The sequence below is a fragment of the Haemaphysalis longicornis genome, unplaced genomic scaffold, assembly GCF_048455015.1.
Source record: "Haemaphysalis longicornis isolate Haplotype H1 unplaced genomic scaffold, Haemaphysalis longicornis Haplotype H1 scaffold_3, whole genome shotgun sequence".
In the NCBI taxonomy this organism is placed as follows: Eukaryota; Metazoa; Arthropoda; class Arachnida; order Ixodida; family Ixodidae; genus Haemaphysalis; species Haemaphysalis longicornis.
In genome coordinates this window covers 32925777-32950331 of record NW_027526335.1, presented here as the reverse complement: position 1 = coordinate 32950331, position 24555 = coordinate 32925777, and positions in this window count along the sequence as shown.

Genomic DNA, 24555 nt, shown 5'->3' with positions numbered 1-24555 from the left:
CCAGTTTAACCGGATTTTTCAACACAGTTTGTCCCCCACACTGACAGCGGATCCTAGGGGGAAACAAGCTAGGTCGACCCCCAGCTGTGCTGTTTCTCCAGCCTTGCACCACCATTGCAAGCTGCGCCATTTTTTTGCCCTTCAGAATTTCAAAAAGGCTAGTACCTTTGCAATGGTAAAGCAATAGGTGCGCATACGCTTGCGCCTTCTGTGATCGCACTCGAACAGGCTCTAAAGCCGGCTTCACTGTTATAATACCCTATCTGCGGTGGTACACACTTTACAGGGAGCGCAGTTCTTTTCCGCTATCCTTTTTTTTTTGCTAACGCCAGCGAACCTAGCTCAAGCTTAAACAGCTTCACTTTTAATGAATTGTTAATTTTTATTATGTGAAAGATCATGAGGTTCAAAACATACTCAGCTTGTAGAAAATATTCTGTCCACCCATGTAAGCGGTATGAAATACGACCAATGTTAAAGGTCTCTTACACCCTTTTTCTCAGTTGGCGGTCTTTTCTTGCATCCTTTTTCGTACACCCTTTTTCTTTACACCCTTTTTCGTAGTTTCCAATACCCTAATCCGCCTCTTTCATTGCGGTGTGCTGCCACCTAGCGTGCCTAGCGGAAGTTGAAGCCGTAGGGTTTGCCGGCGTTTCCTCCGGCTGCGTTCTCGTTGTATGCACGGCAATCCCACATTACGGCGAGGAGCAGCCGAAGTTTTTCTTCTGTGTTGGTGTTTTAACGCCTTAAGACGACAGCCCCTGGTCATCACATAATACCAGGCGGCTTCTTATCACTGAATGAGGGCTGGCAGAGAAATCTCGGACAGATCCGTGTGCCGTCCGAGTGGCAGCTCGAGCAGTACTTGGAGTCGTCTGGCATGAAGTGCGATCGCCAGTTCAACAAAGGCCGGCAGTTCGCAAAATGCCTTTAAGCGCTGGACACATGTACGATTGGTACACGCGATTCGCATGCGACTGATCGTTACGACTGTCGCCACTAGTCGTACGCGTGAATTTGAGACGGCCCGATGCGCGCATGAGATGCGTCGTCGGCGTCGCTCCGCCCACTGTTTTTGCACCATGGTCAACTACGACGATCTCTGAGCCGAATTTGTAGATTCTGCGCGTTTGTTCGCAAGAAATGGATAAAGCAAGCAATCGTGAAGCGTTTTCTGCCTTCGGAAATAGTCCGCGCACACGCCGGCCGCGCCTGCCAGCTCGGCACACTCAGCGGCTCGAACTGGCGCAGACCACGGTAGCAACCGCGCTTGTCGCTGCTCTTCTGAATCAATCTGATCGCTAAAAACTTCCACATGCGAGAAAGTAGGTGTTAGTGTGGTGAAAAATTGTGCTAGGGATTGTTGTCAGGGCTTATTTTAAAAGCGGCGATCAGATATATCTGCCGCGATGCAAGCCTACGCTGACCGCTCGCCGCGGCGCGCGGTGCGCCGAGCAGCCGAGAGATGGCGATACCTGCGCGGAAGCATCGAAACAGGCTACGCAGATGTCTTGGTCACCGATCGCTCCAACGGCAGTTATAACTTAAATAGAGTTCCACATGCGAGAAAGGGTATGATACTGTAGTGAGAAGTTGTGTTGCGGATTGTCATTCGCAGTTGCACAGATAGCAGCGATCAAATATCCGCCAGGATGCTAAGCCTACAGTTCCCATCACCCGAGCCGACGCGAGCGACGCAAGCCGCCGTAGCCGATCGCGTGCGGCCGCCGGAAAGCGATAGAAGCCGGCACCGTTCCCTTTTCGGCACTCCGAGTTACAGCGGAACGCAGCACAAGTTGTGGGCATTGTTCCGCGCACAACGAGCGCACGCAAAAAATCAAACGATGTAAATACAACCACGACCCCTTCCCGCTTGTGCGGGAGCTGTGGAGAATGTCGTCTGCTGCCCCTACTGGACTGCTTAGGGACTTGGCCGCTAGGGGATTGCGCATGCGCAGTGGGGTTGTGAAAGAGGCGGATTTGTTGCCTTACACCCTTTTGGGAAAAAGGGTATTGACATAATAAACACCCTTCTTGAAGGGTGTTGAGATGGCGGGAATATTGGTTCGGTATTTCACAAAATTCAATGACTTATTGAACAGAATGCCCACCTCGCGATTAAAAAGTTTTTGCAAATCCCCATGCTGAATTGTATACGTTCACGTTAATGTGCGTAATTCCAAAATCAGCGCTAAAATATCTGATTTTTGCAACAAGCCCACCGACTGTATCAGGGGACTTTCTTCTGCTGGCTATAAAAGCACGAGCAGATGCATTTCCAAGCAAGTATGTACTCACTCTAACCATCATCCGTTGTTTTTCTTGCTCAATTCGTTTGATGGTCATGTGTGACTTGTGCGTGTTGAATGTGTTTGTATGCCATGCGGCGCTCTCTGCCCACTCACACCCTTTTTTAGGGTGTTGAGCAACCTTACACCCTTTTTGCATCCTTACACCCTTTTTTCGCCAAAACACCTTTTAAAGGTGTTCGCCATGAAACAAGATTCTTAACCTTTTTCGGCAAAAAGGGTGTAAGAAAGCTTAGTGTGACTTCTCTTACTAAATTAACCTAACGCAATGGTCTTGTAGTTCTTTAAAAGCAACAACTTTGCATGGGGAAATTTGTAGAGGATAATACAGAAATACTCGCCTCTATTTTAGCAGAAACTTGCCAAGCGACCAGGCAGTCAGCTCAAGCTTTAGACATTATTGCGTATTTCTAATTTTCGGCATATCTAGGCGTGTATAATCCAACCTAGAAGGAGGCGCAGAAAGCCGGAGCGATACAGACGTGCATGAGATGCAGTAAAGAGAAATTTTGGCGTCGTTGCCAAGGTTCTCGTTTAAAAATATGCAGAATAGATTTTGTGTAAGTTTTCCTCCAGAGACCCCTTCGGTACGCCGACTGTAATAAAACGCGTGCACGTGGGCACTAGAAGAGCATATACAGCGCATGCTGCCTGTTATGCAGTGGTTACAAATTACATCTGTATGAGAAAAAAGGCTTAAAACGTAAGTGGATATATATTACTTCGTCCCTGTAAGACATTCAGGCAACCAAAAAACAAGCCATAAAAAAGGAGTATTTCATAAAATCATAGACGCACGTGGCCTGATGCCCTTTTTCATAACTTACGCAGTCGATGTAACGGCCACTTCAGTTTGTTTAACACAATCGCTGCAATCTGATAAACGTTTTTTTTTACAACGGCACATGTGGGAAAAAAAAGGGAGACAAGTTGACTACAACAGCAGGTCGCCATTACAAAGCTGCGTGCCAAATAAACTGGACCATCGGGGAATAAGTGTCTATGAAGCCAACGAGGAGAAAACTATAAAACTTCCATCTGTTCTAACACAGAATACCAAAAAACGAATTTAACAAGAACAGTGCCGATTCAGCAGCTGATGCAAGTTTATAGTGCGGCAATTTGTCCGATGACGCGATTAGATGGTACTTTATTGTTCACAGAAGATACAGCATACAGTGTTCATGTACGGGAGCATGTCCTGAAGTCAAAGACTGCAGGGGGTCCTCCTATAATACAAGCATCAACACGTTTATTTTAAAAACAATGGTTAAAATATTATTTTAAATCAGGAAAACGGACATATTGCAGAACTCAGAATGCAGAATTAACTAGAGCAGGAAATATCACACTTTAAATAACCAAAAAGAAATGGCCTTGGGCTGGCCATATGTGAGACGAACCGACAACCGGGAAACAAATAGGGTAAAAGAGTGGATACCGAGTGATGGGTCTGGAAGAAGGGCCAGGCCCTTAACCGGATGGAGGGATGAAATAAATAAATTCGCGGGTAAACATTGGACTCGTGCAGCGCAGCACAGGAGCGGTTTGAGCTCAATGTGAGAGGCCCTCGTCCTGCAGTGGACCTGGGTAGACTGATGATGATGGTGATGATTGTATGTCCTGAGGCACGGGTGAGCCGTTTCTGTGAGCAAATGTTATATTAATGTGGTGAGTGCGATAAACGTACGAAGCAGGGTATCCTATCAGGCCGCAGAGCAAAAGCTATATGTACCCCGCACGGGGCACCTAGAGTATTGATGGTGACGGTGAGCAGCGATACCGCGGACCCCGAGCTCCCATACATAAGCCGTGTCCAACCGTGGCGAGGTGTTTAAAGGTGAAGGGTAGAAGCCGTAAACGGTGGCCGTCGGAGCCTTGGTCAAGCTCCGGCCGATGGGCTCCCTGCCTGTCTACCAGGCAGGGAGCTCTGGGACCTCTTTGACTACCAGGGTAAGGTCAAAGAAGAACGTACCCCAGTCTCCCTGCTTTTATACTATGCCCTATGGTATTTACAAACACCCCCCCCCCCCCCCCCCCAAACGTGATCGGTCGCTGAAAAAGGCCGCACCGAAGTATCTTTTCCCCCATTGCCATCTTTAACATTTCCTGAACCGGATAATTTTTCTCGATTTCTTGTGATGGAATCGCTCAATCCAACGCAACCTCTTGTATCGCAGTCAGTCTTCTTGATCGCAAAATATCTTGAAGCCATAGTAGGAAAATCATATAAGTGCAAAAAACAAGGGTCTGGTGAACTCCTCATCGAAATAAATGACAAGCAGCAGTCCACGAAGCTTCTAGCTCAGACTAGACTGGCTGATCTAGACATCAGGGTCACACCCCATCGGAGCCTCAACAGCTCGCAGGGTGTGATTTTCTCCATCGATCTCCTGTTTAGTGTATGTGGATGATGTACAAATATCTTTTAAATCTTGTAACATATCCATATGTGAAGGTCAAGTCCAGCTTGGGGTAAAGAAACTCTCTCGCTGGGCAGACGAAAATGGTTCCAAACTTAATCCCACAAAAGTACCTGTGTCGTATTCTCAAGGAGACGTGGAGTAAGGCCCGATCCTGAAATAAACCTCAATGGTGACCCAATCCCTGTTAAAAAGGAACATACGTTTTTGGGTGTGGTGATGGATGAAAAACTCACATTCATCTCTCACATCAAACAACTCAACTAAAATGTCCAAAAACAATGAATATTTTGAAAGTCCTGTCTCACCAATCATACGGTGCAGATAAACTTCTGCTGCGCCTTTATACCGCTTTGGTTGGGTCTCGTTTGGATTGCGGTAGTGTTGTCTACGGGTCGGCTACAAAAACAGTGCTAAAAATTCTCGACCCAGTGCTGCACCTGGGGCTTCGCCTCTCGTGTGGTGCTTTCCGTACAAGCCCTGTCCAAAGCCTGTATGTGGAGTGTGACAAGTGGTGCCTGGAGTACCAGCGAATTTATGTTGATCTTGTATATGCTTGTAAAATATCATCAATCGACAACCATCATTTTAAACCTGTTTTTATGGATTCATCCAAGTCACAGCTGTTTTTAAATCGCCCATCTCTGTCTCTACCTTTCTCACTTAGGGTGAGAAGGAAAGCTTCTGAACTGTCAATCTCCTTTCTGGGCACGTTCAGAACATCTACCATTGATTTTATAGCCCCCTGGCAATTTTGTCCTGTATCGTGTGACCTGTCGTTTACACAATTACAGAAAAGCAGGGTACCACAAATCGTGATTTCACAACATTTTCAGTATCTGCAGAAAAAATACCAGGCTGCAGAATTTTTTAGTGATGCATCGAAAACTTCCATCGCGGTGTCTTGTGCTGCGCACGGACCCAACTTTACGGCCTCTACATCGATGCATGTAAATTGGAGCATCTTCACAGCAGAAGCGTATGGCATTTTTCTTGTTGCTGGTCATATTGTTCAACATCATATTCAAAAGTCCATCATCTACACAGATTCACTCAGCGTTGTACGTGCATTATCATCCCAAAAGCATTCTAAAAATCACGTCATCAATCTAGTTTTTAAGACTTTAATGTCAGCGTATGCCAAAAATCTCGAAGTGATTGTATGTTGGGTACCAGGACACTGTGGGATTGCAGGAAATGAGACCGCAGACCAAATGGCCGCCGCTGCGGCACACACGAACACAGTGGACATTACAAAATTACCGTACACCGACCTCAAGCCATACATAAGAGAACACCTTCGCAGAACCTGGCAAGCCGACTGGAGCACACAGACAGACAACAAGTTACACTTAATTAAACCAAACCTAGGACCATACACTACTGACTCACACAACAGATTCATTGAAGTTGCGCTAGCTAGATTACGGATAGGCCACACACACGCAACACACTCCCATCTGCTCACTGTTTCTCCAAGACCCTTGTGTAGCAGGTGCGGGGAGGGCCTATCCATAATTCACATTCTCATTACATTCAGAGCACTCCACAGAACAAGACGCAAACATTTCCCACGACTATACAGACAACACATCCCACTACACCCAGCACTGTTTTTAGTGGATGATCCCATGGTCCCTCAACAACGCACTTTTACGTTTCTTAGCGAAATCAAATTTTTACAGCTTATTTCCTATCACGCGTAATTCTTGCACATAGTTTCATGCCCTGCACTATCACACCCTGGCCTTTTACACCAGCCATCCTCATTGTCTTACTGATTTTACTATTTTAATCTCTGCTTTTGTTGAGCAATCCACAGTGCTAAATGCTCGACCCAGTGCTGCACCTGGGGCTTCGCCTCTCTTGTGGTGCTTTCCGTACAAGCCCTGTCCAAAGCCTGTATGTGGAGTGTGACAAGTGGTGCCTGGAGTACCAGCGAATTTATGATCTTTTTGGTTATGTATGACGGTTACATCTTCAACCGTCATACATAACCATTGTTTTGGCGCTCTTTGCCCTAGTTGGCCTTGCGCCATAAACATCCAACCATCATCATCAAAAGCTATATGTACTTCATTCGTGATAACCTTACGGACGATGGCGGCGTTTGGCTAAGAGAGACAACCAGGCTGGTCATTAAAACTGGAGGAGGGGTCTGTATTTTATGGAGTTCTATTTATTATACCAAACCCCTGCGCGCTCGCGGCTCGGGCTCGGGCCCAGGTTCGTTATTTTTTTTTTCGCTTCACCCCTAGGGGAGGTACTACAAACGTATGGGGCCCGTAAAGGCAGTCCGTAAAGGGGAGGACAGTTTTGGTCTGGCAACCATGGTGCCCCGCGAAAAAATTGCGGGAAAATTTGCGCGTACGCCAGCCGAAATGCTACCCGTCTGTGCAATTCAATGCTCACTTTATTTGCCAGTGCCGCCCATACAAGCATGCTGAAGTGAAGGAACAGTGTTTAATAACGTGCGAAGATTTCAAACAGTGTAAATGTTGCTGATAAGGTCTGAAGGCTGTTTGCCAATTGTATGTTGTTTGTGCACTACGATTGCCAAGCGAGGTTGAAGCCTAGTCAGGTGGGTATACCTCCTTTTGCTTTGAGTCGCCGGCATTACTGCACTGAGCTACCCAAATGGACGAATAAATACAAAATGCAATACAAACAACACATAGAGAACGCATTTATTGTGGCCTTTATAACACTGTATTGTCTGAGCCGAAGATAATTGAAGTTACATTAATTTTCACATTGGTGATTGGAGTCTTTCTTTGTTCACTATAGTCAGTGTTAATATTTCTTACTACACTTTTACAGCCCGGTCTCACTATTGTTTTTTTTTTTTGAAGAGGAACACGCTCAGAAGGCATTTACACGTTATTTATTTAGATAATTCTTAAACAGCATTCTACGAAAGCACAATAACAAGGTGGTAACACGTACAAAATTTATTATTCGTTTACCATCACAAAAAGGGAAATGCCGCAAAATATTGAAAATCGTTTTTATACATTCGTATGTATATGTTTACACAGAAAAAACAGTGGGCTAGCTTCACATGTGCGCAAGATATTGAGAAATCTTTTTAAACGCGCTTTACCCCGATGCGCGCATTTAGCACGGCTCTGGCTAAAAGTTTCAGATATGCTAAAATTAGTTTTAGACATTTCCATGACCAAACGTTCGATACATACACCAATGCAATAACTGTACGTGTGTAAAATGTATTCAGATATCTCTCAAAACAAAATTCTGCCCTTTTCTTGCCCTCCAAATTTAAATTTCGAAAATCGTGCTTCAGTGATCCCTTTCTTGAGGGGAGGTGTGAGCTTTGTTCGCCTTGTTCCAGGTTACCAGGCTTAGCGGTTTGGGCAAGACAACAAACAAGTGGGAGGATTGATTGGTCCAAGGTTTCGAAATTATTTCTACCTTTATGCCCTACACGAGCAGTTTATACAGCAAAGCTGTCTATGGCTAGGATCCAACAGATCGTCTCCGGTAACAGAGCGATGTAGACAAGAATCGCTAGCGAGTATAGCGCCACGTTGCGGAGCCCACTCAAATCGCCTGGATCGTAAAACTTCGCGCCACACCCCGGCGCATAGAAAGAATCATATTGTCACGAGGTGACGAAGAAGGGCGCATACCCTACTGCGTCCTTCTTCGTTACCTCGTGACGAAGAAGGTCCTAGGTCCTAAAAATTAAAAAGGTCCTAGGGCCTTCATATTTTAATACAAGCCTTATTTTACTTTTAAAATATTGGCTGGCGATTACGATACTGCTTAATGCGATATTTTAGCCCAGCTGTTCGGTCCGCTCGTTTAGAAGCAGCGGCAGACGACGCAGTTCCCCCGTTTGCGTCGCTCATTGCTCAGTTAGAACTGGCTGAGAGCGCATGCGCGTGTTCCACAACAGCCGCTGCAGATGCGCACGACCGGTTGTGTCACTCGTAGTTCAGCACTCACTCCTGATGGCTGCAATGTACTGGGCCAGCACTCACTCGTGGGTTCTTTCGACGGAGAGCCGCTGCGGCGGCGGCGCGAAGTGAGTCTCAGGAAGGGACCCCGAACTACGTCTTAGGCCGGGTTCAGACTGTTGTCGCAACTGTCGTAATATCTTTAAATAATGGCGTCGTTTGACGTCTCAGCCATCCGAACTGCTTGAAACGCCTTTTTGCGTCCATAGCGCACGATACGGCTGTTCCCTCTCGGTAGTGTGAACATAGCATTAAGCGAACGCACATCATTGTCACGCGAGCGCCCCCCCCCCCCCAATGCCACCCTCACGTCTTCGTTAAGCGTCGAGCGCGGTCGTGCGGGCACAGCATACTGCCCCTTCCCTTCCCCCACCGCACACTTTTGGAGAGCGCTGGCTCGCGCCGCCACGGCGAACCGCCCTCCCCTCCCAATTTCGCGACATTCTCCTTCTGTGCTTCTTTCACTCGTCGGTCTTACGGTGTTGCGCTGCTGAGCACGAGGTCGCGGGTTCGATTACCGGCCGCGGCGGCCGCTTTTCTGATGGAGGCGAAAAGCAAAAACGCCCGTGTGTACGAGATTTCGGTGCACGTTAAAGATTCCCAGGTGGTCGAAATTAATCCGGAGCCCTCCACTATACGCCGCTTCTCATCGCCAGCGCTGCGTCGGCGCGTGAAACCCGACACGTGAACACGATGATGCCGACGCAACTGAGCCCAGAGACGGGCGCCAAAGAGCTCCACACTAAAATGTCTTCCCAACAAATCATTTGTGTTAGGAGGTGAAGCAGTCTTTTAGGGGATCGTTGTAAGCTTGATCTTTGTAAGATCGCTTTCCCACATCAAGTGTTGCACAGTGAACCACGTCAATCTTCGGAGGGAATACCATTAGAGAAAGTAGATCTAACGCTTGTTTTATTGAAACTATACCGAAACAAACTATATGACAATTAGCCGCTGAGACAACTCTAGCACAACGCCGGGTTTTAAATAGTTTTCAAAATTACATCGTTCACAGTAAAGTTGTAAATGTTGCGGAATTCTCGTCCGCTGTCAATACATATGTGATTCTATGGGAGGGAAACGGACAGCCTCACGTTTGTCCACCGGAAAAAAAACTCTAGTTCGTCCAAAGTTCATTCAGTTAATTAACCAGGAACTATGCTCAATAGCAAATTACAAACAAACGTGCTTTGCTTCGTGCACCCCTAGGACTACGACCCAATCAAAGCTCACGTTGAGGCTCGGCACCGCAGCTTTGCTGGTCGTCTTTCTTCACAGAGTGGAAGGGCACTAAATTTTTTTTCGGCAAATGACACAGCGGTAGAACACAGAAAGAAATTTATAATATTAGCGTCGGTGTGTTGTGTGGCATTCGAAAAGGAAGGCACGAGACATTTATACAGGACTGGTTTAGGTAATTATCGTAGATTGGAACTATAAAAAGGAGGATAGAGTTTTAAAAACTCTTTATCGCTTTTTTGATTATACGGAATGAAACAAAAGAGCTTTATATATCTCATTTTGAATCAGAGGAACTTGTGCACGCGCTTGTTGTCAGAAACGCTCGGCAGGTACTTTCCACGCACATTTGCTACTTTTTTTCATCGATTTCCTAATGGGAATGTTGGCGGCAGATACAAATCAATCGTTTCCAATCAATTTTAAGGAAACATTTACTAATGAGTGACAGGGAAGGTATTAATACAGTTTGGCGCTGTTTTTTCCGGTGAGGTAGGCACATTGAACGTCGTCACTTAATGACACGACCGGCCAAAATACAGTCCACAGGCTTTGTGGGTGAAAACTCCCTACATGTTTTAACTTCATTGGCTGTTTTCCTGGCCCGCAAGGTGTACGCGACTCTCATTTGGCTTCTTCGAAATTGGGCACCAACAAGGAAAAAATGAAGGAAGCTCACACTAATGTGGGAGGCTAGAGAAGCTGTACGCTACTTTCACGACCACCACGACGGTTCAAGTCCAATATTGCAGCCGATTTGCTTATTCTTCCCTGCCGGAACGACCTTTACTAAAATTTTGTTGCTATAAGGGCTAAAAAGCAAATCGAATAAGCAGAACGAATGAACGTAACGGGCGCAATTAAACTAAGCGCCCGCAGGTGCAATGTGTGCTATCGGGATAAAATGAAATACGAACAACGGAGCGCGTGGCTTTCAGCACACGCCGCGCATCCTGGCAAGGGGCCGCTTATGCGCAGTGCGAACACGTTACGAGAGTTTGTGTCGAACGTTGATATAAAAACACTGTCGTTCAGCGTGTGAGCCTTTTGTTTTGTCTTCCCGTCACGTTAGCCACCCCTCACGCGAGCGTTATCTAACTTCGCCGCTGCGCGGGGTGAAAACGGCACACACAGCTATATTCGATCAGTTTTTTTATTTCTTGCTGAGCGCACAACGGACGATGGAAATATGATGTTATTTCCATTCCAAGGTTGGTCACAAACTCTCGTAACTTGTTCCTACTGCGCATACGTGGCCTGTCGCCAGGAGGCGTAGCATATACTAAAAGCCACGTGCTCCGTTGTTCGTATTTCAATTTATCACGATAGTACCCATACATGTTCTGTGTCTCTCCCCGCAGTCACTGCCAATTGAGTGCGGCGTTTGACTACCGGGTACTAACTCACGGTCGCAGCCGAGTGGGTAAGATGACTGACTCTAACTTCCTTTACCTACCAAACGTGTGCTCAAATCCTGCCCGTACAAGTGATTTCCTTTGTTTATACTGTTAAGGTGCGTCCTCACTTGCGGCGCCTAGCGCGGCGCGCGCGCAGAACGCGCGTTGCAAAACGCCCTTTCGCACCAAGATTCCTCTACCGCGCAAGGATAGGTCTTGGACCCATTTTTGCGGCAGGGCGCTTTGCGCCAAACTCAACGAGCCAATCAGCGCGCAAGTCACGTGAGCTGGGAGGTCAGTGCTCTCCCCGGAGAGCTCGGCCGGCGTAGAGAGCCAGCGAGCACGCAGACCCGTTCTTCCCTCCTCCCCCGTAGGAGAGTGCGAGGGCCGGTTTGCTTCGCCGCCGCCGCTGCCGCTTTTGCGCGCGCGCGCTCCCAGTAGTGCGGTCTTCAAAAAACGGCGGCGTTTCTGAGCGCGTGGCGCGGCGCGAGATTACTGCCGCAAGTGAGGACGTACGAGTCTTTATAGAGAGTTTTGCGAAGCGCCACAATCAAGGAATTGCTAAAGAGCTTCGCTGTTAAAATTGAGCGAAATCCCAAAATAGTTGCACTTCTGTCACAGAGATGTTTGCAGACAGATGAACGCAGCTACTGAAATGTTTCCTCCGTTTATGTAAATGCTGTCATCGCCTAGCTCCCAATTGTCGAAACCGTGGATTACCCACACAAGCTTTCCCCATTCAAAGCGTTACAAGCCGCAAATGTCAATGAACATGCACTTCCTTGGGAACCTTTTAAGGCGCTATGCCCGCTGAAAGTTATATAGACGCAAACAGGATAATATAGGCTGCCGCTATTTTGCTGTGTGCGGGTGTGCGTATGCGTGTGCATGCTCGTGCTCGCATGTGTGGGTGTTCTTTGAGACCTGCATAAGAATAAGAACAAAGCTTCATATTGAAAGTGAAGCAAGGAACGCCAAAAAAAGCCTTCTGGCAACTTTATTGACTAATTGCGACGAATGATTGTTAATAATTTTTGCCGGTCACGAAAAGAGCTGCCATTTTTGGAGGGTATTGTGCAAGATTCATTAGCTGTCTTAATTAGAAGCCATGCTGAGTGCCTAATAGCAGTGTTGCACAACATTATCCTCGAAAACAATTCTGTTATACTTTTGAAGCAAATCATTGATGCTATTATAAAAGACAAAAATAATGTTGTTGAGAGCCCGATAATTGACGAGAAAACAGATTCTTGGTCAAAGCGAGGAACTAATTCAATCAGTCCATTCGTCTGCCCGGTGCTTGCACAAAGGCTTGAGACATGGGAAGGCCCTGCGACCTCGATGCAATTGCGTTACTATCGCTCTCTGTTTTCAGCGAGCACCATGTTCACCCGGGCGTAAAGTGACGAGGGAAATGATAGCGATAAAAAGGAAATGACGAGGTGTCCCTTTCTTTTTCTGCTAGGGCAGTACCAGGGATTCAAGCATAAAACGCAGAGGCCAGCTGCCCCGTATCGATTCGGCTAAATCACGGTTCGTTATGATATTTACAACGTGCATTATCGTCGCTTTCCTGTCTTTTTGCACATTCCCGCGTATAATTGTAGCAAAGTAGCGTTCACATATATGTATGTCCCGTCGGAGCTTTATGCGTGTCTTTGTAATGACGCAGCTTCGGGAATCGAATCTGAAATTAAATTACCTCGATTTCACCAATAGCGTTCCTTTTCGGACTCTTATGTTGCCATCCTTTTCTCGGCTCACATTATCTGCGCCTAGGGGCTGAGCGTGTTTACGCGAATTTATTTTTTAGAAAAATCAGTTCGAAAATGCTGTTCTCCTCTCTGCACCCTCGCCCACTTCCTGTGGCGTTTTCGTGTGGCGTCAGGAGGATATGAGCTCGCAATTGGCTGCGCTACTACTGCACGGCTCGCCGACCTTCCGACTGAGTCAGTCGGCCCAGCGTTTATTCCGCCGGCCGCCGACGGGTCGTCGCAATTCGCTCGCTCAGTTGAAACTAAGCCACAGCACGTTTATGAATAGAAGAATGTGCCTTTCTTTACTTTGTTAGTTTGTGCACTGTATCAAGCTCCGAGTCCGGGTCGCTCCACACAAGCGCTGCACAAGTGCACATGTGATGCTCCGGGGACTGGTAAGCTAGTAGGAAAACCTAAGGCCACTTGAAGGCGGGAGAAGAGTCAGCGAAGTCAATATAGGTACTAAGGAAATAAAATTAACTGAAACTTTTACCGTACAGCCCAAAACTAGGGAGCAGGAAGCACTTTTTTGCGCTGGGTGAACAAGCACAGCAGTCAGCAGCACGACCACACATCTGCGAACGCTTTTCCGTCTAAGAACTGCAATTGCTAGACGTGCGATATTGTGGAAGTTTGGGGGATGCTTACTGCACGAGCGCTATACAACAAATAGTCACCTAAGGTACTTGAAATGGTAAAACTAAATAAAAGTGTGAACGGGCTGTACATTATATACCTTTTATATCAAACCTACGCAGCGCTGCCTCGTGGCCGAGTTTTTTTTTTTTTTCTTCTTTATTGCCAGTCTCGGAAAAAAAAAAAAGCCTCGTGGCCGAGTGGTCTTAAGCGCTAGGATTGTTGTTTTGCAGGTCACAAGTTCGAATCTCCGAGGGTAGGTGTTTTTTTTTTGTAAGTTAATTTTTTCGTTTGCGGCCGATGTTTTCTAAACTGAGTTCACCATTTTTGGGCCGTAACGTCCACTGCTCCACGAGAGAGTTCGCTGAACGCGCGCAGACTGACACTGACACGCTAGCGAGTTCTCGTTGTCGTGCTGTTGCCACAAGCACCGGCTACTTGCGAGCAATGGGCACACGCCAGAATCAGCAGACCCTTGGCCTGGTGCGAACACGCTTTTTACGATACAGGCATGAGTGAGGCAAGCTCGGAATATGCGGGAAAAGCGCATGGCATTTGAGCGTCAGCGGTGACGCGGAGGGCGTTCATCCACTGCGTAGGCCTCGGCTAGTGATTGCTATGATTCCAAGCCGTCCTGGGAGGCTTATCTTATGCATTTTACAGCTGACAACATGGCAACAGCGCGGTATACGACGATTAATGAGATATCGAGAATGCTCACCCAACGATGCCGTCGGATGTCAAGCATGCTGTTTTACAGAACCGAAACCGAAACTTTTTTGAATGCTAACCTTGGACATCGTCCAATCAAGGTGCACCTCCTCCTGTCGTCACAGCCTTTAGTTGGTGCAGCCGCCACAGACCGCGCATGGTAGTTTTTCTTCTTTTCCGCATTATAAAATAATTACCGACTTATCAACCGGATAAACGATGAAAACTGTGGTAATTTGAGCCAGTCTACGCAGTGGAAGCAAAACCGGGAGCTTGACAAATTCACTTCAGTGTCCCTTTGAAATTTCGTAGGAGTCCAAAGGTATTTTATGCGTTGTTTGGTGCTCTCTGGAAGTTTCCAGTAAATGGAAAATTGTACAATGCTTAATATGTGGAGTTATTCAGTTTCCTTCTAGCCATTGAGAACGTCTCTTAGCACGATTTTTACCTTTCAATGCCTAAGCATCACTTGTCAAGTTCCCTAACGAAAATAGGACAATGCCTTCTATCTGCCTAAAAAGCGTATTTGGTTCTTCGAAGAGTCCCTTTTTCGTGGTCACCAAAGCATTGAAAGGTTAAGGGAAAACTTTCATATGGCTGATAAACATCGAGAGCAAACAATTTACCATCAGCTAGTGGTGATCCTTCGAATTAGAGGGCGCTACAACAGCCTTTGCGACTTCTTTGACCATACGAAGTCTTTTTATAACAAGGCCCTCAGCGAGCCCAATTCTTATATTAGGTGCTTGCAAAATGTCTGAACGAAATATCATTGCTCTACGCAAAACGCAAAATCTTGAAACAGCTGCTTCAAATATTTTCTGTTCTCTTATTTAAGTACGCGCACTCTTTGTGTGCTTATGTGACGCCATAGATGGAATATCGCACATATTGAACTGCTGCTTCTCGAAACTGCAGCAGTAAAAGCGCTCAGTGTTTCGAAAAGTCGTCGCTGTAGCCCCGGCGGCCAGCCAGATCAGGGGAATCCCGTACTCTAAGGAAACCTCCCACGGGGCTAAGCGGCTGGCACCCCTGCCATATCTCGCCTCAAGGAATCGTTCTAAAAGCTGTGTACTCACTCACTCATTCATACGTTCTACCTGTAGCTTTTAAGTGTTCAGGCATAAAGCAAAGGGGCAAGTGTCAAATCAGACCCGCTGCATGTTCCCTTCATGCTGTTCATCTCTACGTATCATTTTATTTTACCCCGAGGAGAAAAAAAGAGCAACTTACCACGTGGAAGCTTCCATTTAAAAACAAGTCGTGTGTGCTGTGTATACTTTTCGAGCAGACAAAATAAAAAAATGCTATTATTGCTTCTACAACAAAACGGCGTTGGAGGAGAAGCGGCACCAGAGCCACGAGCATGTTCAGATGCAAGTGCAATCGCGCATGCTGGTGGTCCAGGGATGAGGTTGTAGAGGCATCTTCAACATCACCACTGCAGCGCCCACAACCATCATAACCTGCGCTCCATCATCATCATTGTCCACTTCAATGGTCTTGGAAGAGTCCCAGCCACGCGCACAGAATAAATCGGGCACCCATTGCGGCAAGACGTCTGGTGCCGGGTCTCTCTTGCCGGACAAGCGCTCTACAACGTGTATCCCTCATATGGAATCCGGAGAACCATTGATCACGCCTATCTGGAAGTAACTTGCATGGACCACAATCGCATTGACAAAGAGATTCATAGATGGGCAGAGCTCGAAATCACGACAATTTATAAACTTTTTTGGGCTTGACAAGAGAAAGACAAAAAATATATCGCCTGACGGTTATATGCGGCAAGTGTAGCACGCTAAAATTAGAGAGCACAGAGAGGCTTCGTTAAGGAGTGAATCAACTTTTAAAAGTTTAAACACAACAGAATTCTTTCGTCTGAATCTAGAACGCATTCAGACCAACCGCCGGAACAAGACAGGCTATTTTTGCACATCTACGTAGTCTGAAACGCCAACCACGGAAAGCGTCTTTGTAAGGACACTGTGTCGTACGCAATTCTTCACTAATCGCCCACCCGGTTCTTTCCGCCAGAGCTCGTACATCCTATATATTTTAAACTTGCCCTGCTCATGGAGCATTAGCAACCCTCGATTCTGGTGGGAGCACCTATCGTGAAAGACTGACCATTCCAAGATTTAACGACCAGCGGTATACCTGCAGTATACAAGCGACGGAGCTTTTCGTCGGACGCAGCTGATGCACTAGCGAACAAAATAAACGCAGCCCACCTCGCATAATGATATTCTTTCTTTATTATCAAGGAGTGCATACAGAAGGAAAAATGGGGCCGCCAAAGCCTGCAGGTGGGCTTGTGCGGCGTCGCCCGGCAGCAACGGCCTTCACTTCTGTAAAAAACACTCATTGAAACCGGTAACTGAATAGGAAGGTAAACAAAAAATACAAGCAAACAAAAAAAGAGAAAAAAAAGAGAAAAAGAGAGAAGACGAAAAATTAAAGGGAGGAAAGAAAAAAGGAAAGCAAACAACTACCAACAAACAAGAAACGAAAACAAATAGACAAGCAAATATACAATAATCAACATCGGTTTCAGCTACATGGGTGTCATTTTCCTCACCACAAGAAAACAGTTATAGAACAAAAAAATAGTTACCAATCACCGCATACACATACGTACTTCAGCATGTTTCTAATGCCAGCATAGCAGCACGCAAGTGTTTCCTCGTTGTTGAAGAGAGCAATTTGTCAGGCAATTCGTTGAAGATAGCAAAAACACAATATGACCGCGCAGCCATTCCGTAATGGGTACGGACCCTTGGCGTCATATATCGAGGCATGTGCCGCAGAGGTATAGGTTTAACATTGGGAGTTCGGTAATACGTACACCAGAAATTTTTTAGCACGACGATTTGCTTAAAAAAATGTATCGAATGACGGTAAACCACTTGCCTTAAATACACTGTCCGAATCCGGCACGTGTGACTTATAAAGAACACTGTTGGCTATGTTTTTTTAAATACTGTTAACTCTCTTTTTCCAGATAGCGGAGTAGTTGAAAAAACAGCCCACGCCATAACGAAGAACACTATAACACAAAGATGTCGTAACGCGGCATCTTTGGACTGAAACCTAAGCCGCTATACCCTCTTTTTCAACTTATCAATGTCGCTGCCGCTCTAGCAAGTGTCCGCGCGCCTAATGCACCCCGAGAGCAGCTCTAGTTGAATATGTGTACACGATCCCAGCGGCGATTCGCTCAATCAAAAGGACGTAAGTAAACGAGGCAGTGATACAAAAGGAAGGCAGCTTAGAAGGTACAGACCACGGAGGTATAGACCATTTTTACTGGGCCACTCACTCACTCACTCACTCACTCACTCACTCACTCACTCACTCACTCACTCACTCACTCACTCACTCACTCACTCACTCACTCACTCACTCACTCACTCACTTATGCAAACATGCACATGCACGCACGCGCAAGTACACAGGCAGCCACAGAAACAAGGCTGTGCCTGCTTTTTGCAACAATCGCAAAAGAAAACCATGTTTATGCAATACGTTGGCATCTCTAGGGCTGGATACAGCCTGGAAATATCAAATCCAAACGGACATTAGGACATGACGACGAGGAAATCCGAAAGACAAATTGCCTCCGAGCCTTGCATGTCAAAGGTCACGGGGCCCGGAGTCGCCGCTCTGACAGCTGTTCTCGTCGAGGCCCTCAACCAGGTATTTTGGGGCGATAGACGGAACCAATCGTTCGCAAACACGCAAAGGGCGGGAACAAGCGGAACCGACCCGAATTCTCGTCTTTTATCTCTGCCGCTGCATTGAAGCGTTTCATTTGACTTGATTCGGGAAAAAGTCCGCGAGGGTACCATCAGCTCGAGGAGCTGCGGGTCCGTCCCTGAGTAGAAAAAAAAAAAACAGAATTGATCCCTTTGTTATGAACGAATAAATAGTTGGTCCCCTTTACTGTTACAATTCAAGCACACAAGTATTTAGATTATCTAAAACAAAATGTGAAGCTTTGAAGCGGCTAGAAAAGCAGAAAAAATACATTAAAACCTAATTTGTGTTTTACCACGATAAGGTACAAGATGGGGAAATTAAAAACTCTAAGCGAAAGCTGTACTATTTACGCACTGAAAAAGGAAACGGCCAGAGTTATTCCCTACATGCCTTTTTCAGAAAATTATTGAAGGAGTGCGAATAAACATATTTATACACACATCAAGACATTAAAAAAAGGACAGTTATTGAGCAGCTAAAACACAAAACGCAATGTTTTGTATGTCTTTGAAGTATACATTTTGATGCATTCCTGACGATGAATAGTAACTATGTAGACAATTTTTTGAAGTGGTGTAAGAATTGTGCTAAAGGAGCATTTCCACGAAGGCCTTCGCAAAGCTACTTCTATCGCGCTCTGCGGAGGTTTAGTCAGCCATTGAAAGCCTGTTGTGGACCTGAGGTCGATAGGTCATACGTCATCGGTTTGTAAAATGTACGGCCTCAAGCCGCAAACGTGTTTAGCACTTAGTTTGATAACAGCGCTAAGACAGGACACAGAGAAGGCGACACGAGACTGTGTCGAGACTCTGTGTCCTGTCTTAGCGCTGTTATCAAACTAAGTATGTACCAACAAGCCCGAATTAACACAGTTTTTCAGTTCGTGTTTAGCACTCTCGAAGTAACCAAACAAAGGAAATTGTTGCTTCAAAAGTTCACAAATTAACAAGTAAACGTCTTAAATGTTTCCTAACCATATAAAGTGCATTTATTAGGCAATAATTTCACCTTAAGGCATAACTTGAGTGCGATGATCAGATTATGCACAGAAAGAAAAGTTGTTTAATTTCGATGAAACCGTTGGCTTCATGTGGTGGTGGGGGTGGAGGAGGAGGAGGAGATGAGGAAGACGGACAAGAGAGAGAGAGAACGATCTTTAATGAAACTGGCAATGTCAGCCTAGCTAAGCTGCCTGGCTTGCTACGCCAGATGAGTGCGATGACGATGATTATAATGGTGAAGAGGAACAGATGATTTTAACTCTTGGCAAAGTCTGTTCAAGACTTGTGTCTTTTAGGTATGCCAATAAGGCTTTTTTGGCGCGAGAGGGACGTTTGGAAGAATTCCATGGGCCTAATACGTGCCTCAGTTCTAGTCCTACAAAGAGCGGGCAGCCCAGAGACACTGCGAGAGACACTCATTGCGTGCTAAATCGCGCACAATCACAAATGAGGAGTTGCAGATCTTCACGCACATCACACTGTGGGTACAGAGGCCAGGTGGCTTGGTTGATCTTGTAACAGAAGTATGGTGTGTAAGCGTAATTCAACCGCATAAGGTATAGTACGCCGTCATCATGCCTGAATAGTCCAGGTGGAATTTTAAAATTATAATGTGGGTCGATAGAGTAGAGAGACGCGTAATGACGGGATGCGTAAGCCCAAATGATGGCTGCATGCTCCATGCCACACTGCATGCGAGTGCTGCGAAAAGCAATAGCGGCTTTCTGTTCAAGATTTCGGCGCACGTTAAAGCTCCCCAGGTGGTCAAAATTAATCTGGAGCCGATTTGCCGATTTGCGCGATTCCGGCAGATGAGTGTCAAAGCGAGCTGACGGCACCATATACCTGAACCGAGTTGTCACCGCTGCTGAAGCCAGTGTTTTAGTACTTCGTTTTGCAGCATGCCAGAGACAGGCATTCAACTAATGTCATCGATGGTTCCTCCAAGCAAAAAAGCGGAAGTATCTGGGACGCAAAGTAGTGTCGCACGGGATTGTAAGCCATGCAAAAATCTGAAAAAAAAAATAAAGGTAATAGAACCTTAACGACGAGGGTTCTGTTATTCCTTGGCTCGCCACTTTTTCATGCCCTGTCAGCTGCAGTTCGAACGCTTGATGAATTATCACTATGTAGCATCATAATATAGGTGAAAGACGCAGACAGCTCTAAAGTGCGTAAAAAAAAATTGGCCGCGTATCTGCTCCTTTCGTTGCAAATGTCGTCACAAGACGATAGTCTTTATCGACTTTTGTCAAGTAAATGCCTCCGTTCGCTTTCCCGCTCACCTCTTATGTTGTTCCTCTTGCGTCGCGCTCTTCCCAAGGTAAAGACGCCAAAGGTTTGCTTAAATCATTTTAAATTTCCCGCGTTCCACTGCTCCAAACCGGTCGTCCCGATGCCAGCGCTGCCGTACGGCGAAGACGCGCGTGAATCGAGGTGCCCTACTTCAACGTTTATAGAACCGCGTTTCTCTACTCCACGTGCGTTGCAAGCAGAGCGTGGAATCTATCTAGTGGAACCTTTCGTAACTGTTGCCGGTTGATTTTTTAAAATGCCGCCAGAAGCTATAGTGGCGCGGGCGACAGCAGGCGACGGCAGAGGGACTTTTTTTCTGCAGTTGATGGAGTATTTAATCTCGCACAAATCGAACATGTACGATTTTTTATAAAGGAACGCTGCAAATATTACTTCTGTATTACTTTGTCGTCCTATATTTGCGTAATGTCTTGTTGTTCTTCACCAATATTGACAAGTATGAACATTACACCGGACTTATACGGGCACATTTAGCTGTGGCTATATAAGACTATTGCGCAAGCCGTGTGTCAGTTTGGCCGGCTGGCTGAATTGGGTCACAGACAGACAGACGGACAGACATACAGACAGACCAAAATTTCTGAGTTGAAGTAGCCCAAGAAAGACTATCGTCTTTAAAACTCCCACCTCCCCTCGCGGGAACCCCTGTGTAGATGCGACGCTTAGGCGGAACGGCGAAGGGACCGCGTTTTATAGCGCGCATAACGTCGAGGGGACTGCGTAGGCTGGTCCCAGCCGATGACGACGTTGGCGTACTTGTAAAGCGGCGTGGACTCTAGGTGTTTGAGCCAAGCGTGGATGTTGCTTCGCCGGAGACGGCACACCGGTTATATGCGCAGCGCGCCCGAAGGAGAGGAAACCGCGGAGAGAGAGTACTGCACATGCGCCGGCCCCAGCGCGTCTGCCGCGGCTATGACGCAAAGTGCTGCGGCTATGACGCAACACAATCCAACACAATTCACTTTAATCCAAATCCAATCCAATCCAATTCAATCCAATTCAAGCCAAGCCAAGCCAAGCCAAGCCAAGCCAATCCAATCGAATTCAATCCAATGCCCCTCGCGAGAGAGTGTTCGCTATCGGAGAGGAGAGAGGGTGAGCGGCGGAGAGCGCAGCTGGCGCGGCGAGGAGAATGGGGGAGGGGCGGACAACGCCGACGACGCCGGAGGGACAAGGCGAGTGAATGAGATGCTCTGCATCTAAAACAGTTTCTTCATTAGAACGGGCTTTCAAACAAAAAAAAATTCCCCGCATTTTCCCGCGGGGAAGAATGTGAAAGTGCGAATGCAGGAGTTGAATTTGCGCGGTTCGGTAATGTTCGCGAAAGAGAGATCACACACACACACACACAACTACAAAGAAAGAAAGATGCATTTATTCACAGACACCTATTTGTGTTGTCGTTGTACTTGATTGCTAGAGCGGATCTCAGCTTTGAAATTTCGTGTCAGTACTCCTTTATGCGGGTGCATTAGCCCTTCTCACGCCTGATTCCTGGCCAATCCCCCACGTGGGTATGTGCCATGCACAGACACCTATTTGCGTTGTCGTTGTACTTGATTGCTAGAGCGTATCTCAGCTTTGAAATTCCATGTCAGTACTCCTTTAAGCGGGTGCATTAGCCCTTCTCACGCCCGATTCCTGGCCAATCCCCCACGTGGGTATGTGCCATGTCAGCGGCCAGGCAGCGTGCGCCCATCTCCCCCCGTTGCCAAGGAAGACGAGGAGATTCCTGGCCAATCCCCCACGTGGGTATGTGCCATGTCAGCGGCCAGGCAGCGCGCGCCCATCTCCCCCCGTTGCCAAGGAAGACGAGGAGCGCGCGCACCCGCAGCTGTTGCTATGTGGACGGACGGCGGTCACCGGAATTCAGGGTCGCTTATAGTGCATTCGCACTTAAAACACGAGCGAACGAAATAAATTAGAATAGAAAACGCAGTGCCGGAGAGTTCTCGAGTAATCGTCCAGCGAACGAAGATTTCAGCTTGCAGTCCTCAGCGCGATACGAGAAGAGCGAGAGGGGACCGGTGCCAACGCGACTGAATGGACATGTCTAGCTGCTTGGATCTTCATTGACATAACGAAGAGCTGCCACCCTCAAGCTAGCTATCTAGTGCCCCTCTTCAAGTTTTATTTTTTTTTCCTTTCTCGATATGAATTCGTCTTTCCTGCCGACTTCATCACCATTTCACTTTCCGCATTCTTCTCAAATATACTTGATTGGAAGTGTTCTTTAAACTGCCTCTGTTCTTTTTCTTCTTTAAATAACGGCTTACTTGACGACAGGGATTGCCCTCGAATAAATAAAAAAGCAACGACCAACATGCAGGTGTTTCGCTTACTTCGAAACGAAGAGAAACAATTTCTTTTTGCCCAAAGCTCTCTGCTACGTATTGGTGCAACGATAGAATGCGAGGCCAGTGTACATGTCTCGTACAGGCCAGTGTACATGTCTCGCTGCATGAGATCAAAACTCATCAATAATGACGCTTCCTGAGTTGCCGCATGCATTAAACATAAGGGCTGCAACACAAAAACTTCCGCTAGACGCTGCTTGTTTGCGGCCTGCTTATTGACAACTTGTGCTAGGTTTATTCCATACGCAGATGACAGTCTAGTCGACCTTGGCCTGCGTTTCTATGTTTCGTCCCAGCTATTATACCTGCGTATTGATGGGGTCCATTGTGTGCCGTATTCTCAATCGTCGGCACATGATATCCCGTCTGTTGAGAGAGAAAGAGGGAAATCTCTCTCTCTCAGGAAACTTAGGGACGCACTCTTACTAATAGAGATACAAATAGTCGAACCAGGGTCGCAGCTTTCGGGACTATACAACTGGCCGATATCCTTTTGCGGACTATTACGAAATATAAGGTATATGCCATTCCAATTTTAGAAGTTTATTTTAAGGTATAACTTAAATTTCAGTTTGATCCTCTTTGAATTGTACTGCTATATTTTGACTTTAATTGCATTTAAGGAAACTCTTGCTCCTTTTTTTTTTCTAAAAAGCGAACAATAAAACTCGTATTCTTGCTTTTCTGGGAGAGAGAAAAAGTTTGTAGAAAGGAAGAACACAGAAAGGTCGGCCTGATGATATCAGCTCTGAGCAGATTTTCTGTGTGTGAGAAAAGGAAGCGGAAGAAAGAGTGGATAGAGGATGAGAGGAATGAAGATGGGGAGAACTTTAAAAAAAAAAATCGCTGGTAGAACGTAACATTTTATTGTGGCAATGAATCCCGGCAGATATTTTACGGCTACGTTGAGCAACTAGTTGGGTCAGTCAAGATATCGTGATGAAAAAAAAATTGGCTGGCGATTACGATACTCCCTAATGCGATATTTGGGCGCAGCAGCGGTGCGCTGAGGCCGCACTCACTTGTGGGTTCGCTCGAAGGCAGCGATGATGAGCCTCTGCGTCGGCGGCGCGAAGTGCGTCTCACGAAGGGACCGCGGCCCGCGACTTAGGCAGGTAACGCACACCATCGTCACGCGCATGCCTCCCTCCCGTTTTCGTCAGCATCGCGCAGACGAGCGTCTCGTGCGGGCACAGCATACCGCCCCCATCCCTCCCCCTCCGCACACTTTCGAAGAGCGCTCGCACCGCCACGGCGAACTGCCCTCCCCTCACAATTTCGCGACACTGTTCTCCTTTGCTTTCTTTCACTATTCGCACACCATTGTCTCGCCATCGTTCACTCGGTTGCGACGACGGCGCGGCTCAGGCCAAAGACGGTCGCCAAAGGGCTGGGCCCTAAAATAATTTCGTAGAAGTTCCTTGCAGCAGCCACCTCTTTTTTTTTTTTTTTTTTTACAAGAGTGAGGTTAGCCTAACATATATATTTGACGATAACTTTCGGTGGATTTCAGGAGTCAGCCCTCGAAATTAAACAAATACAATATAACTCAATTTGCTGCAAGTTTCTTTTCACAAGAAACAAAACGTGCACAGTGACGGAACTCCCATCTTTGCGTAATTAGTTTACCAGTCGCTCACGAAATACATTGCTCGCGTGGGGAGAA